The sequence below is a fragment of the Sciurus carolinensis genome, chromosome 7 (genome assembly GCF_902686445.1).
Source record: "Sciurus carolinensis chromosome 7, mSciCar1.2, whole genome shotgun sequence".
NCBI classification, from domain to species: domain Eukaryota; kingdom Metazoa; phylum Chordata; class Mammalia; order Rodentia; family Sciuridae; genus Sciurus; species Sciurus carolinensis.
This window is the reverse complement of record NC_062219.1, coordinates 131,426,897-131,438,666: the sequence shown is the minus strand read 5'-3', so window position 1 is coordinate 131,438,666 and position 11,770 is coordinate 131,426,897. Positions and strand designations below refer to the sequence as shown.

Genomic DNA, 11,770 nt, shown 5'->3' with positions numbered 1-11,770 from the left:
GCTATGACTGGGGAGTTGGGAACAATTCTGATTGAAGCAAAACATGTTTTACAAATGAAGCTTTGACCAGACACACACCAAAGAGGTTGACTTAAGCTTGGTTCTCCCTCAGTCCTCTGGCTCCCTCTAGAGGAGTTCTAGACACTCAGAAGTGAGGGACAAATTGGTTTTTCCCACTTTAGCAGACCTATAGGTCCTGCTCAGAGCTGTGGTGAAGACGAGTCATGGAATATTCTCTGTGGACTGAAATTCAGACAAAATTCTCAGTTCAAATGTTATCTCCTTTGGGAAGCCTTCCTGGGTCTCCCCAAGTGGTTTATCATTTTCTCATGTGTGTTGATACATTATGGCGCCAAATTACCTCATGATCTGTATGCATTTGTCTTTTTCTCTAAGCTCAGGAACTACTTGAATGTATATATTTTTACTTGTTAATTTTTGTTTTCTTGGCACTTAGACACAGTGCCTGGCACATAGTGAATGTTAAAAAAATATATGTTTGTTGACATAATGTGAATGAAATACTAGCTAATTCAGGCTCCTGTGCACCTATACCAGGAAACAATTTTCACTTCCAAGGTTAATATCCTATAGACGAGCCTCTTAACTCCAAGGATGTGGATGTTAGCCTTTTACAATAGGTTGGTGGGTCTGATGGAGACTGAAAAGGTTGTGTTCTCCAAAGAGTCGTAACTGTGTGCCATGATAAAGTGATGCAATAGACGAGCCATGAGAAGCAGAGGGAGGACTTCAGAGGTTACCTGGTCTAGTCGTCTCACTGATCAAAATGCTCCTAGAGGGGAAGTGACTGACCCTGAGTCACACAGGGACAAGACCAGAGTACAGGCCCTGGTTTTTCCCTTGTGGTCCACAGCCTCTGTCTTTCTCTCTCATACCTTCAGATTTGGGAGCACCAATGTGAGAATGTTTCCCGTTTTTGTGCTGCAGTGACCAGTCCTCTTTATGTGTCCAGAAATTCTATCTAAAATTTGTATGAAGTCTGGGTCTATAGGGAGGCAGATTTGTCAGTGCCAGGCAAAATTGGCCAGAGTGGCCAGAAATCTAAAGGACCAAGCTGGAAGGCCCTCAGACTGCAGGAGCAGGTCAAAGAAGTCTTTTTTGGTTTACATCTATTGAATCTAGGTTTTTCATTTCAGTTTCAAACAATGTCCATAATTGAGCTGGGGTTGAGACCTAGCAGTTCTAGCTCTGCTACTGATTAAGGGATGACCTTGACAGAGTGACTTACTCTTATTCATTTCTTTTCCCTCTTTGAAACAATACAGCATAGTAGTTATTAGCTCTGGCCTGGAGTATGACTGCACATTATTATTCCAACATTGTCATCCAAGAGCAGTGTGATCATGGGCCAGTTAACCTCTTTCTTTGTGCTTTTATTTCCTCAGCTGCAAAATGGGGATGATAAAGTTACTCATAGAGTAGCTGGGATGGTAAATAGGTCAATAGATGGAAGGAGCCTACAAGAGTGTATGGTTAGCTATTCCTCGCCATGATCATTGTCTACACACTGAAGCTAATATCCCCTGTCTTACATAATACACAGAGTTGTGGTGAACATCAAATGTGTGTGAAAATACTTTTTGACTTGGAAAATGGAGGAATGAACACTTAAAGGTGATAACTTTAAAAACCAATCATCCATAAGAGGAGCCTGGACTATAGGGATTCAATTAATTTTTGTGTTTTTATTATGGAAAAATAGAGAAATATAATTGCAAAGTGTCAGTATGGTCTTCAAAGTACATTTTCAGGTTCAAATTTCTTTTAAGAACATGGTCCTTATGTATCTCTCTCTATTCCTTCAATCTACCCAACAAGGGATATCTGTCAAACCTTGATCTATATCAGACTCCCCTGTGGTGCTGGAAAAACAGTGGTGCTCTAAATAAACATAATTATTATTCCCTAAAATCTATAGTCTGGTTAAAAAAAGAATGTTAAATAACTTAAAATTGTTTTTGCAATAATATTGAAGACTTGGTTTGGGATTTGATTTTACGTTTCTCACAAGTCAGCCTGTTACTCTTTTACAGATGCTGGGAGAAGATAGGAGAGTCTTGAGTCAGAAACAAAGAACATTGTTCCTCCCACCACGACAAGCAGCATATCCACCAGCATGTTTATGTCAGTTCCATGAAAGTGATGTAGTGGGATGGATGCTATGCTGGAACATGGAGCTTAGGGAATTCACTGCTTTTATAACAATTAGTAAATAAACCTGCTCTTTTTCTGGAGAATTGGAGTAAAAGGTACAATGTTATTTCATCATTAAGGATACCAGCTGCATAATCCTGAGAAATGGCTTAAAATGGCACAGAAATATTCCCAAAGGAACAGCCAGAGCCTTGCATTTTTGTTACACTCAGCAAGCAGCCCAAGGAAGACTGTCTTCCAATGAAGACACAAAAGGCAAAAACAAAAACCAAACACTCAGAAACTATAGACCTCCATATTTTCCAGAGGTGTAATCATGGTATGTATACTACTTAATGTTCTTCTCTATTCAGTTAACTTTGTATGATAAAATTTTCTCCATTTTTGTTCACATTTTGCACAATTATCCTGCACATTTTATTATGCTGATGGACCACAATGGTTGAACCTATAGGTTGTTTCCACTTCTATTCTTAACCTATCTTTTTAAGAAAAGCAAGACCAGTCCAACAAAGAGTAAGAATTGAGGGTGGACAGAGCAGATCCCTTCTGCCATGTTTGCTTTCTAGACTGCCTCCTACCTTTGGGATCCTCTTTCCAGGGAGATGAGAAATTCTGAAGCTTTAGAGTGTTTTCCCAGAGAATGAAACACTTGGTTCACTCCATCCTGTGGTAGTGACTTCATATGTGTCTAAGGTCCATTCTAAAATGAAATTTCAAGGTCAGGAAATAGGAAACTAAAAACTCTTATTGTGTGTACGACCCTTACAAATGAAGGCTCAAATGACATAAGTTTTGGTTTGATAATATATTTATTCTCATGCTTGTTCTTGGGACTATTTGGGATCCAATTCTTCATCTCTCTGAAATCCCTAGTTTGTACCAATAGCACTACATAGTAATATATTCTTTTTATTATATAATTGTCTATTTTATGTAAGAGTGTTTCCCAGGAGAAAATAGATAATTCACTCAAAGGAGGATGAGATTTAGTAAAGGTTTGTTTAGAAAGGTGTGGGCACGGTGAATGGAACCAAAAGGGCTGTGAAATTTTACTGCTGCCCTCTTACCACTCCTCACCACACCAAGAGCCCAGAACTTAGAAGAGAGGGGAGTAGAATGGGTCGCATGGACAGGAGAAGACATCCAGAGTAAAAGTAGCACCACTATGGCTGGACTGGCAAGATGGCTCTCCTTCCCATCTTGTCTCCTCCAGGATCTCTATCAACTGAACCTTCCTAGAGGCCAAAGGGCAGGGGCCACTGTGTCCACTCAGGTCCATCTCCCAGGGCATCTAGCAGGGTGGAAAAGGATGAAGAGCAGTCTGGATGGGCAAAGGGAAGAAACATGGCAGAAATTTCCTAAGGAGACAGCAAGATTCCCAAAGGGCAAAGACCATATCCTAATTTCACAAATTAGACAAGAATGTAAAAATATTTCTCATCTCTAAATGGGAATAATAGTCTGAGTCAAATGAATAGAAATTGACTCCAGAACCATAAAAACAAAAAAGACAACCAGAGGAGATAGAGCTGTCGAGTACAGAAGGGGTGCGTGGGTGATGCAGAGGTGCTTTCCCTAAATGGTACTCCCCCTAATTCACCTTGCTTGATGATCTAAGCTCAATTTTAGTAGCTGCTGCCCTTGGAAACCCAGCTGGGGAAAAAGGTTGCAGAGGGTATGTGCAGTTACCTATTCTAGCTCATATTTCCCAGTTACTTTTGACCAGTTCCTCTTATCTTGTAGTTCTTGGAAACACATTTTTCTCTACAGGCTTGCAGTGGCCAATAAAGAGGCCTTAAGTTTCTTCAGAGGTTGCCCAGCACCTGTTTGCTCACTGTGCCCTTCAGCTGTGGGCCAGGTGAGAAAGAAAAAGTACAAAAACAAGACAAAGGGCATCCTTCTTCCTCTACCCTTGCCCTTGGAGTGTGAATTCTCCAGCTTCCTGCTCTTCTTTAACTGAACCTTCAGACAAAGATGGAAGAGAGTTGGGCTTCAGATCAACCTCTTCTGGAAGCAGAAAGTTGAGTTGCAAAAGGAAAGCCAGTGGTTGAAGAGTATGGGAAGTTTCCTCCCCAACTGAAAGGCTCTCCAGGTTGGACACCTGGGCCACATCAAAATTCTGTAGCTAGAGAGTCCATAGGAGGAGTGGGTAGGACTGGAGTTGGGAGGAAGGCCAAGGAATAAAAGCCCCAGTTTAGTTCCTTGGTCAACAGGACACTTGGCCTAAGCACCTTTTTGTGAATTAAGAGGATAGAAATATACAATTACAAATTTTCCTCAATTTTAGTTGTACCCAATTTCAAAAAGGTGTGTAGGGAATGCAGTAGGATAGTGGAAGAATTTCTGAGTTACTAGCATCTAGAAGCAAGGTCAGGGTCACTCTTTGGCAGCCCTGTCTCTGTAGCTTCCTTAGAAAACTTCTTATCAACCTTACAGGAAGAACATCTGTTACTTCCAGTGAAGCAAACTTCTTGCCTTCCATAGTGGCCTACTCTTTTTTTTTTTTTTTCTTAAATAACTCTTATTATTAGATAATGTTGCCTGCTGAATAGCTGAAGTAGTATAATGTAATGTTCATTTCCAAATAAACTTCCCTCTGTTATTAAGTGAAATAAGAAAATTACCAGACTTAGATGGCTTGAATTCAACCTTGGTTAAAATTAAGATGAAGAACGATGACTCAAACTTCAGTAACAGGAACCTGGGAGGACTCAGTTGCTTTTGAGATTGTTGAGCACAGAATTAACTAGATTTTGCTTAAAAAGTCAAGAATATTCAGATAGCTACAATAACTTTTAAGTTAAGTCTACATCTATTTTGCATGCTGCTGTTTAAAAAATGAGTTTACTGGTCTGTTTAAATACTTTCAGATAATGTGGGAAGGTTTATAATTTTTTAATTGTTCTACCTTGAGACCATTAGTATTTATCATAGTAAATGGTATATTTGTTAGAGTGTTTATTGTAGAAAACTATGGTGTTCATTTCAACTTGTGACCTATGTCTACCTAAGAGATTTGATCTAATTGCTTAACTTTGCAATGACTACCAGTCTACCTATTATCAATCAGATAATTACTAGGTGATCTAGACACAAGAGTCATAAAAGACAGCATAGATCCTTCCAGAGTCTGTACAGATAAAGCTTCTAACACAGCCAACTACTTTGTCCTAGAAAAAATATTTTGTAAATATAATGAAGTGGCTATTACAGACTAACTTTATAATACAACACAGAATCTCTATTTATTTAACTTAATTTTAAGATTTTTGAATTTTTTTTATTAGAGCTCAGAATCTAAATTTTTTTTTTTTTTTTTTTTTTTTTTGAGATGCTGGGAATTGAACCCAGGGCCTCGTGCTTGTGAGGCAAGCACTCTACCAACTGAGCTATATCCCCAGCCCTCAGAATCTAAATTTAACTCAGCAAATACTAATGTATTTACATTTCAATGTTTTTAAATTAGCAGTTCTTGGTAGTAAAGTCCATGTAACTTATGATAGCATACTTGCATTTTTATTTGAGTTCTACATAGATGTACACCTTCTCAGATGATGTTGAGTGCTGATCTTTTTCCTGGTAAATATTCCATCTCTTTTTGGAATTTCATTTCAAAAAATGCTGGAACCACATGATGTTTCATCAGACCATGACATAATATCATTGACTATTAATGATAACTGTTTTCTCTCTATTAGAAATAAATGCTAATAAATATTGCATATTTGCTATTAAGTAGCAATTAGGCCAAACAGCCTGAAATTCTGCTTTCTGATACCAAGGTTGAACTTTGCTGAGATTACTGTTTCACTCACCAAAATTACCTTAAGAATACAAAGGGGAGGTTTTTTTCCCCCCTTCTTTAAATATTCTCAATGTAGCTTTCATAAAGGAAATGAAAGAAATGTGGAAATTGAAAGTTCGTTCAGGTGTCTCTCCAGACTGCTAGTGGATCATCTGCATTCTAAGCAAACTGACTGTGCTATATAGTTCACATTTTTTCAGAATTTGTTTGGGCTAAGAGATTTTATGCCATTATAAAGCAGATTTTTAAAACTGACCACCTTCACAGAAAAAAGAAAACCACAGTTCTTTTTGCCTTTCGGACAGGGAGACTGTTTCAAGAATACCTCATGCACATCTCATCACACATAGCAAGTCATTTCTTCACCTCTCAAGCCTGAAGCCTCTTTCTCCCACAAGAACACCTTGCATTTTTTCTTATAGACAAATTGATTTTAAAGTTAATTTCATATAACATGAACCTCCAAGCATCCAACTCCTGCTTCTATATAGATATCTCTCCAAAGGATCTAATCTCTAAATAGTAATCAGTGGAGAGCTTTCCTGCCCATAGGTCAGCTCCATTTGCATTTCTTCACATCCTTTCAAACTCAACATGTGAACACAGCTGCCTTCAGGAGCTCTCCTTCACTGTACCATTTCCCAGATGCATCCTCTGGTTCCCTTGTCTGGAGTGCTTCCCCTCATTCAATCCCCATTATTGGTCATGTCCTGGCAGAGGCTGAATAATGGCACAATACAGCAGAAATTTGGGGGAAGAAAATAGACTAGATGATATTTAAGGCCTCTACCAATACTATGATTCGATGAGTACTCTCTGCATTCTTCTAACGCCCTGTAAGTGATTTCCATATACATAGCTTCTGGTGCATGTGGAGTTACAAGTGAAATCTCATTTGAAATTGAAAATTAAAACTTTATTTGAAAACCACATACAATTACTATTTGTATTTGCAAAGATCACTGGAGTTTTTCACCCATAACAACAAACTTCAGTATTTGCTTTGCTTAGTTCCTCCTTTTAAAAGAGACTCTGTTCTTGTCTAGATCTTCTTGCTTTCTGCTGCTCCTCCACAGAATCCTAAGGGGCCATGGGTTATATAGGCTTCTTTTTTATTTCTATACTTCCAAGCCATTTGTGTTACTGCAAAAACTTGGCACTGTTTCATTCTTTTCTCAAATATATTTGTTTTTTTTTGCAACCTCAAGGCCAAGACAATGCAATGAAAATCATTTTTCTCTTGTACCTTCCAGGTGCTCAAACCCCAATCCATGTAGTACTATGCAAAAGCAGATATTTTACCTTTGTGGTGGTGGAATCATCAGTTTAGTTAATTCTCATTCATCCAATAAACAGTGATTGAGTTTCTCCTATATAATTAATACTCTGCCTTATGGAGGAGTCACAGAATTAACTGACTCTTGAAAAATCTAGTGCTTTCAAAAGTGAGCTAAAAAGCCAGGTGTGGTTGTGTAAACCTGTAATCTCAGTGACGTGAGAGGTGAGGCAGGAGGATCACTAGTTTGAGGCCAGCTTAGGCAACATAGCAAGACAGCCTGTCTCAAAATAAAATAAAAAGGATTGGGGATGTAGCTCAGTCCTTGGCCAGCATATGTAAGGCCCTGGGTTTGATCTTCCAGTGATGCCAAAGAATAAATAAATAAAAATAAAAATAAAAATAAAAATAAAAATAAAAGATTTACAAACTAAACTTTCTTTCCAGTGTGTGGTATGAGAAATTGCTCAGAATTTCAAAACCAGTCTCCATTTCCAAAGTCAACTATTGGTGCTTCACAGGAGGCAATTGAGGACTACCTGACTGACCTTTTGGAAGACACCACTGTTCATGCTAAATGAGTAACGATTATGCCAAATGACATTCAACTGGCATAGCACATATGTGAAGAACATGCTTAAGAATCCACTATGATGAGAAGCATTAAGTTCTCAAAAAAAGTTTCTTTTTTTCTTTCTGTCATTGATTGTTATGAATAGCAGATATTTCCCCCAATGGGGTCAAAAGGTACTTAGGTATACAATGTTGAGTAGCGTGGGGAAATAGAGGACAGAAATCAAGTCTTGCTAGTTTTTGCATTTTCATTTGTGGGTGAATTTTTTTTGTTGTTGTTCAGAAATTGAGCCCAGGGAGGCTTAACCCCTGAGCCACTGAGCCATACCCCCAACCTTTTTAATTTTTTTATTTTGAGACAGGGTCTTGCTAGGTTGCTTGGGGCCTCTGTAAGGCCCTAATGAGTTGACTTTGAACTTGTGATCCTCCTGCCTCAGCCTTCTGAGTTTCTGGGATTATAGGCATGTGCTACCACACCAGCTTTATGGACAAATTCTTAATATAATTTCAGGGATGTAAAGCATCAACAATGAAAGTGAACAAATTTTAGTGTTCAACTTTGTATCAATCATAAATAAATATGTTAATTATTTGGACAATGCCAGCATTTGGATTCTTTTAAAACCAGTACATTTCCTATTGATGGCAACTAAGTGGTGTTTGGAGCATTTTTATCATACAGTAGATTCCATCCATTCCACCTGAGTCATGCTACATGCAAATACATGTTTTTAATGTTATGCCTTTTGTGCCATTCCTGTAAGCTTGTTACTAAAATCCATTCAGATATTCTTTTTTTAAAAAAAAAGAAGAGGAGGAAGAAAAAAGTTATCCAAGGGCAGGAGAGGAAAGGCAAGGCAGGAGTCCAAGGAAACAGGCAAAGGATGGTCAGTGAAACCACTAGAGACACAGTGTGGAATTCAAGTGCTGGAGATTGTGCTGCTGGCTGAGACTTTGCTTGCTCAATCAATTTGTGTGAAACTTCATCTCTAGCTCCTGGCTTATTCAGAGCATGCCTAATGAAAGAGGCGGCAGGTAACTGAAACCACCACTTATGGCCCATTGCTGTGTGGATCTGCACCATTCTGGGTAGTTATATTGTCATTTGTAGCTGAATATTTCTGGGATAACAAATCCCCCAGGCTCAGTTATCTGTCTGGAGAAAAAGGAAAAGAGAATTGATTAGTAAGGGAGAAATAGGGAATTATTATTTCCCAAAGTTCTCTTTTTTCTTTTTTTTTTAAGTTGCCTTTTTAAAAATTATTTTTAGTTTTGGATTCATTGTACACAAATGGGGTACAACTTTCATTTCTTTGGTCGTACATGAAGTAGAGTCACATGGTTTGTTTAATCATACGTGTACATAGGGTAATATGTTTGTCTCATTCTATTATCTTTCCTTTCCCCCACCCCTCCTCATCCCTTATTTCCCTTTACACAATCCATCCTTCCTCCATTTTCCCTTACCCCTTCCCTGCTGTTATGTATCATCATCCTCTTATCAAAGAAATCATTTGGTCTTTGTTTTTTTTGGGATTGGATTATTTCACTTAGCATGATATTCTCCAACTCCATCCATTTACCTGCAAATGCCATAATTTTATTTTTCTTTATGGCTGAAAAATATTTCATTGTGTATATATACCACAGTTTCTTTCCATTTATCTATTGAAGGGCATCTAGATTGGTCCCAAAATCTAGCTATTGTGAATTGAACAGCTATGAACATTGTTGTGGCTGTATCTCTGTAGTATGCTGATTTTACGTCCTTTGGGTATAGGCCAAGAGTGGGATAACTGGGTCAAATGGAGGTTCCATTCCAAGTTTTCTAAGAAATCTCCACACTGCGTTCCAGAGTGACTGCACTAATTTTCAGCCCCACCAGCAATGTATGAGTGTACCTTTTCCCCCACATCCTCTCTGACACCTATTGTTGCTTGTATTCTTGATAATCACCATTCTAATTGGGGTGAGATGGAATCTTAGTGTAGTTTTGATTTGCATTTCTCTTATTACTAGAGATGTTGAACATTTTTTTCATATATCTGTTGATTGCTTGAAGATCATCTTTTGTGAAGTGCTGCTCATTTCCTTAGCCCATTTATTGATTGGTTTATTTGTATTCTTGGTGTAAAGTTTTTTGAGTTCTTTATAAATTCTGGAGATTAGTGCTCTATCTGAAGTGTGTGTGGAAAAGATTTTCTCCCAATCTGTGGACTCTCTCTTACCATTGTTAATTGTTTCCTTTGCTAATAAAAAGTTTTTTAGCTTGAATCTATCCAGTTATTGATTCCTTTTTGTCTCCTGTGCTTTGGGAGTCATGTTAAGGAAGTCTGGTCCTAAACCAACATGATGAAGATTTGGGCCTACTTTGTCTTCTACTTGGTGAAGGATCTCCAGGCCAATTCCTAGGACCTTTGTCCATTTGAGTTGAGTTTTGTGCAGGGTGAGAGGTAGTGGTTTAATTTCATTCTGTTGCATATGGATTTGCAGTTTTCCCAGAACCATTTGTTGAAGAGGCTATCTTTTCTCCATTGCATATTTTTGGCCTCTTTGTCTAGTATGAGAAAATTGTATTTATTTGGGTTTGTGTCCATGTCCTCTATTCTGTACCATTGATCTACCTGTCTATTTTGGTACCAATACCATGCTGTTTTTGTTACTATTGCTTTGTAGTAGAGTTGAAGTTCTGGTATTGCGATACCCCTGCTTCATTCTTCTGCTAAAGATTGCTTTAGCTATTCTGGGTTTCTTATTCTTCCAGATGAATTTCATAATTTCTTACTCTATTTCTGTAAGGTACATCATTGGGATTTTAATTGAAATTACATTGAATCTGTATAGCACTTTTGGTAGTATGGCCATTTTGACAATATTAATTCTGCCTCTCCAAGAACATGGGAGATCTTTCCATCTTCTAAGGTTTTCTTTAATTTCTTTCTTTAGTGTTCTGTAGTTCTCATTGTAGAGGTCTTTCACCTCTTTTGTTAGATTGATTCCCAAGTATTTTATTTTTTTTCGAGGCTATTGTGAATGGGGTAGTTTTCCTAAATACTCTTTCTGAAGATTCATCACTTATGTATAAAAATGCATTAGATTTATGAGCATTGATCTTGTAACCTGCTACTTTACTGAATTCACTTATGAGTTCTAAAAGTTTTCTGGTGGAATTTCTTGGTTCCTCTAAATATATAATCATGTCATTAGAAAATAGGAATAGTTTGAGTTCTTCTTTTCCTATTTATATCCCTTTAATTTCTTTGATCTGTCTAATTGCTCTGGCTAGAGTTTCAAGGACGATGTTGAATAGAAGTGGTGAAAGAGGGCATCCCCGCCTTGTTCCAGTTTTTAGGGGGAATGATTTCAGTTTTTCACCATTCAGAATGATATTAGCCATGGGCTTAGCATAGATGGCCTTTACAATGTTAAGGAATGTTCCCACTATCCCTATTTTTTCTAGTGTTTTGAGCATGAAGGGATGCTGTATTTTATCAAATGCTTTTTCTGCATCTATTGAAATAATCATGTGATTCTTGACTTTAAGTCTGTTGATATGGTGAATTACATTTATTGATTTCCTGATGTTGAACCAACCTTGCATCCCTGGGATAAAACCCACTTGGTTGTGGTACATTATCTTTTAAAAATATTTTTGTATGCAATTTGCTAAAATTTTGTTGAGAATTTTTGTGTCGATGTTCATTAAGGATATTGGTCTGAAATTTTCTTTCCTCAATGTGTCTCTGTCTGGTTTAGGTATCAGGGTAATATTGGCTTCATAGAATGAGTTTGGGAGAGTTCCCTCCTCTTCTATTTCATGGAATACTTTGAGGAGTATTGGAATAAGTTCTTCTTTAAAGGTTTTGTAGAACTGGCTGAGAACCCATCTGGTCCTGGACTTTTCTTTGTTGGTAGGCTTTTGATGACTTCTGTTTCAT

General features: G+C 37.8%; 1 non-coding gene across 1 annotated transcript; it reads right to left on the bottom strand.

The window, feature by feature from the left end:
• Positions 1 to 5,504: 5,504 nt before the first annotated feature.
• Positions 5,505 to 5,578, bottom strand: Trnav-cac (transfer RNA valine (anticodon CAC)). Its single transcript has one exon. It is a non-coding gene; the product is annotated as a tRNA-Val (tRNA).
• Between the last annotated feature and the right edge of the window lie 6,192 nt (positions 5,579 to 11,770).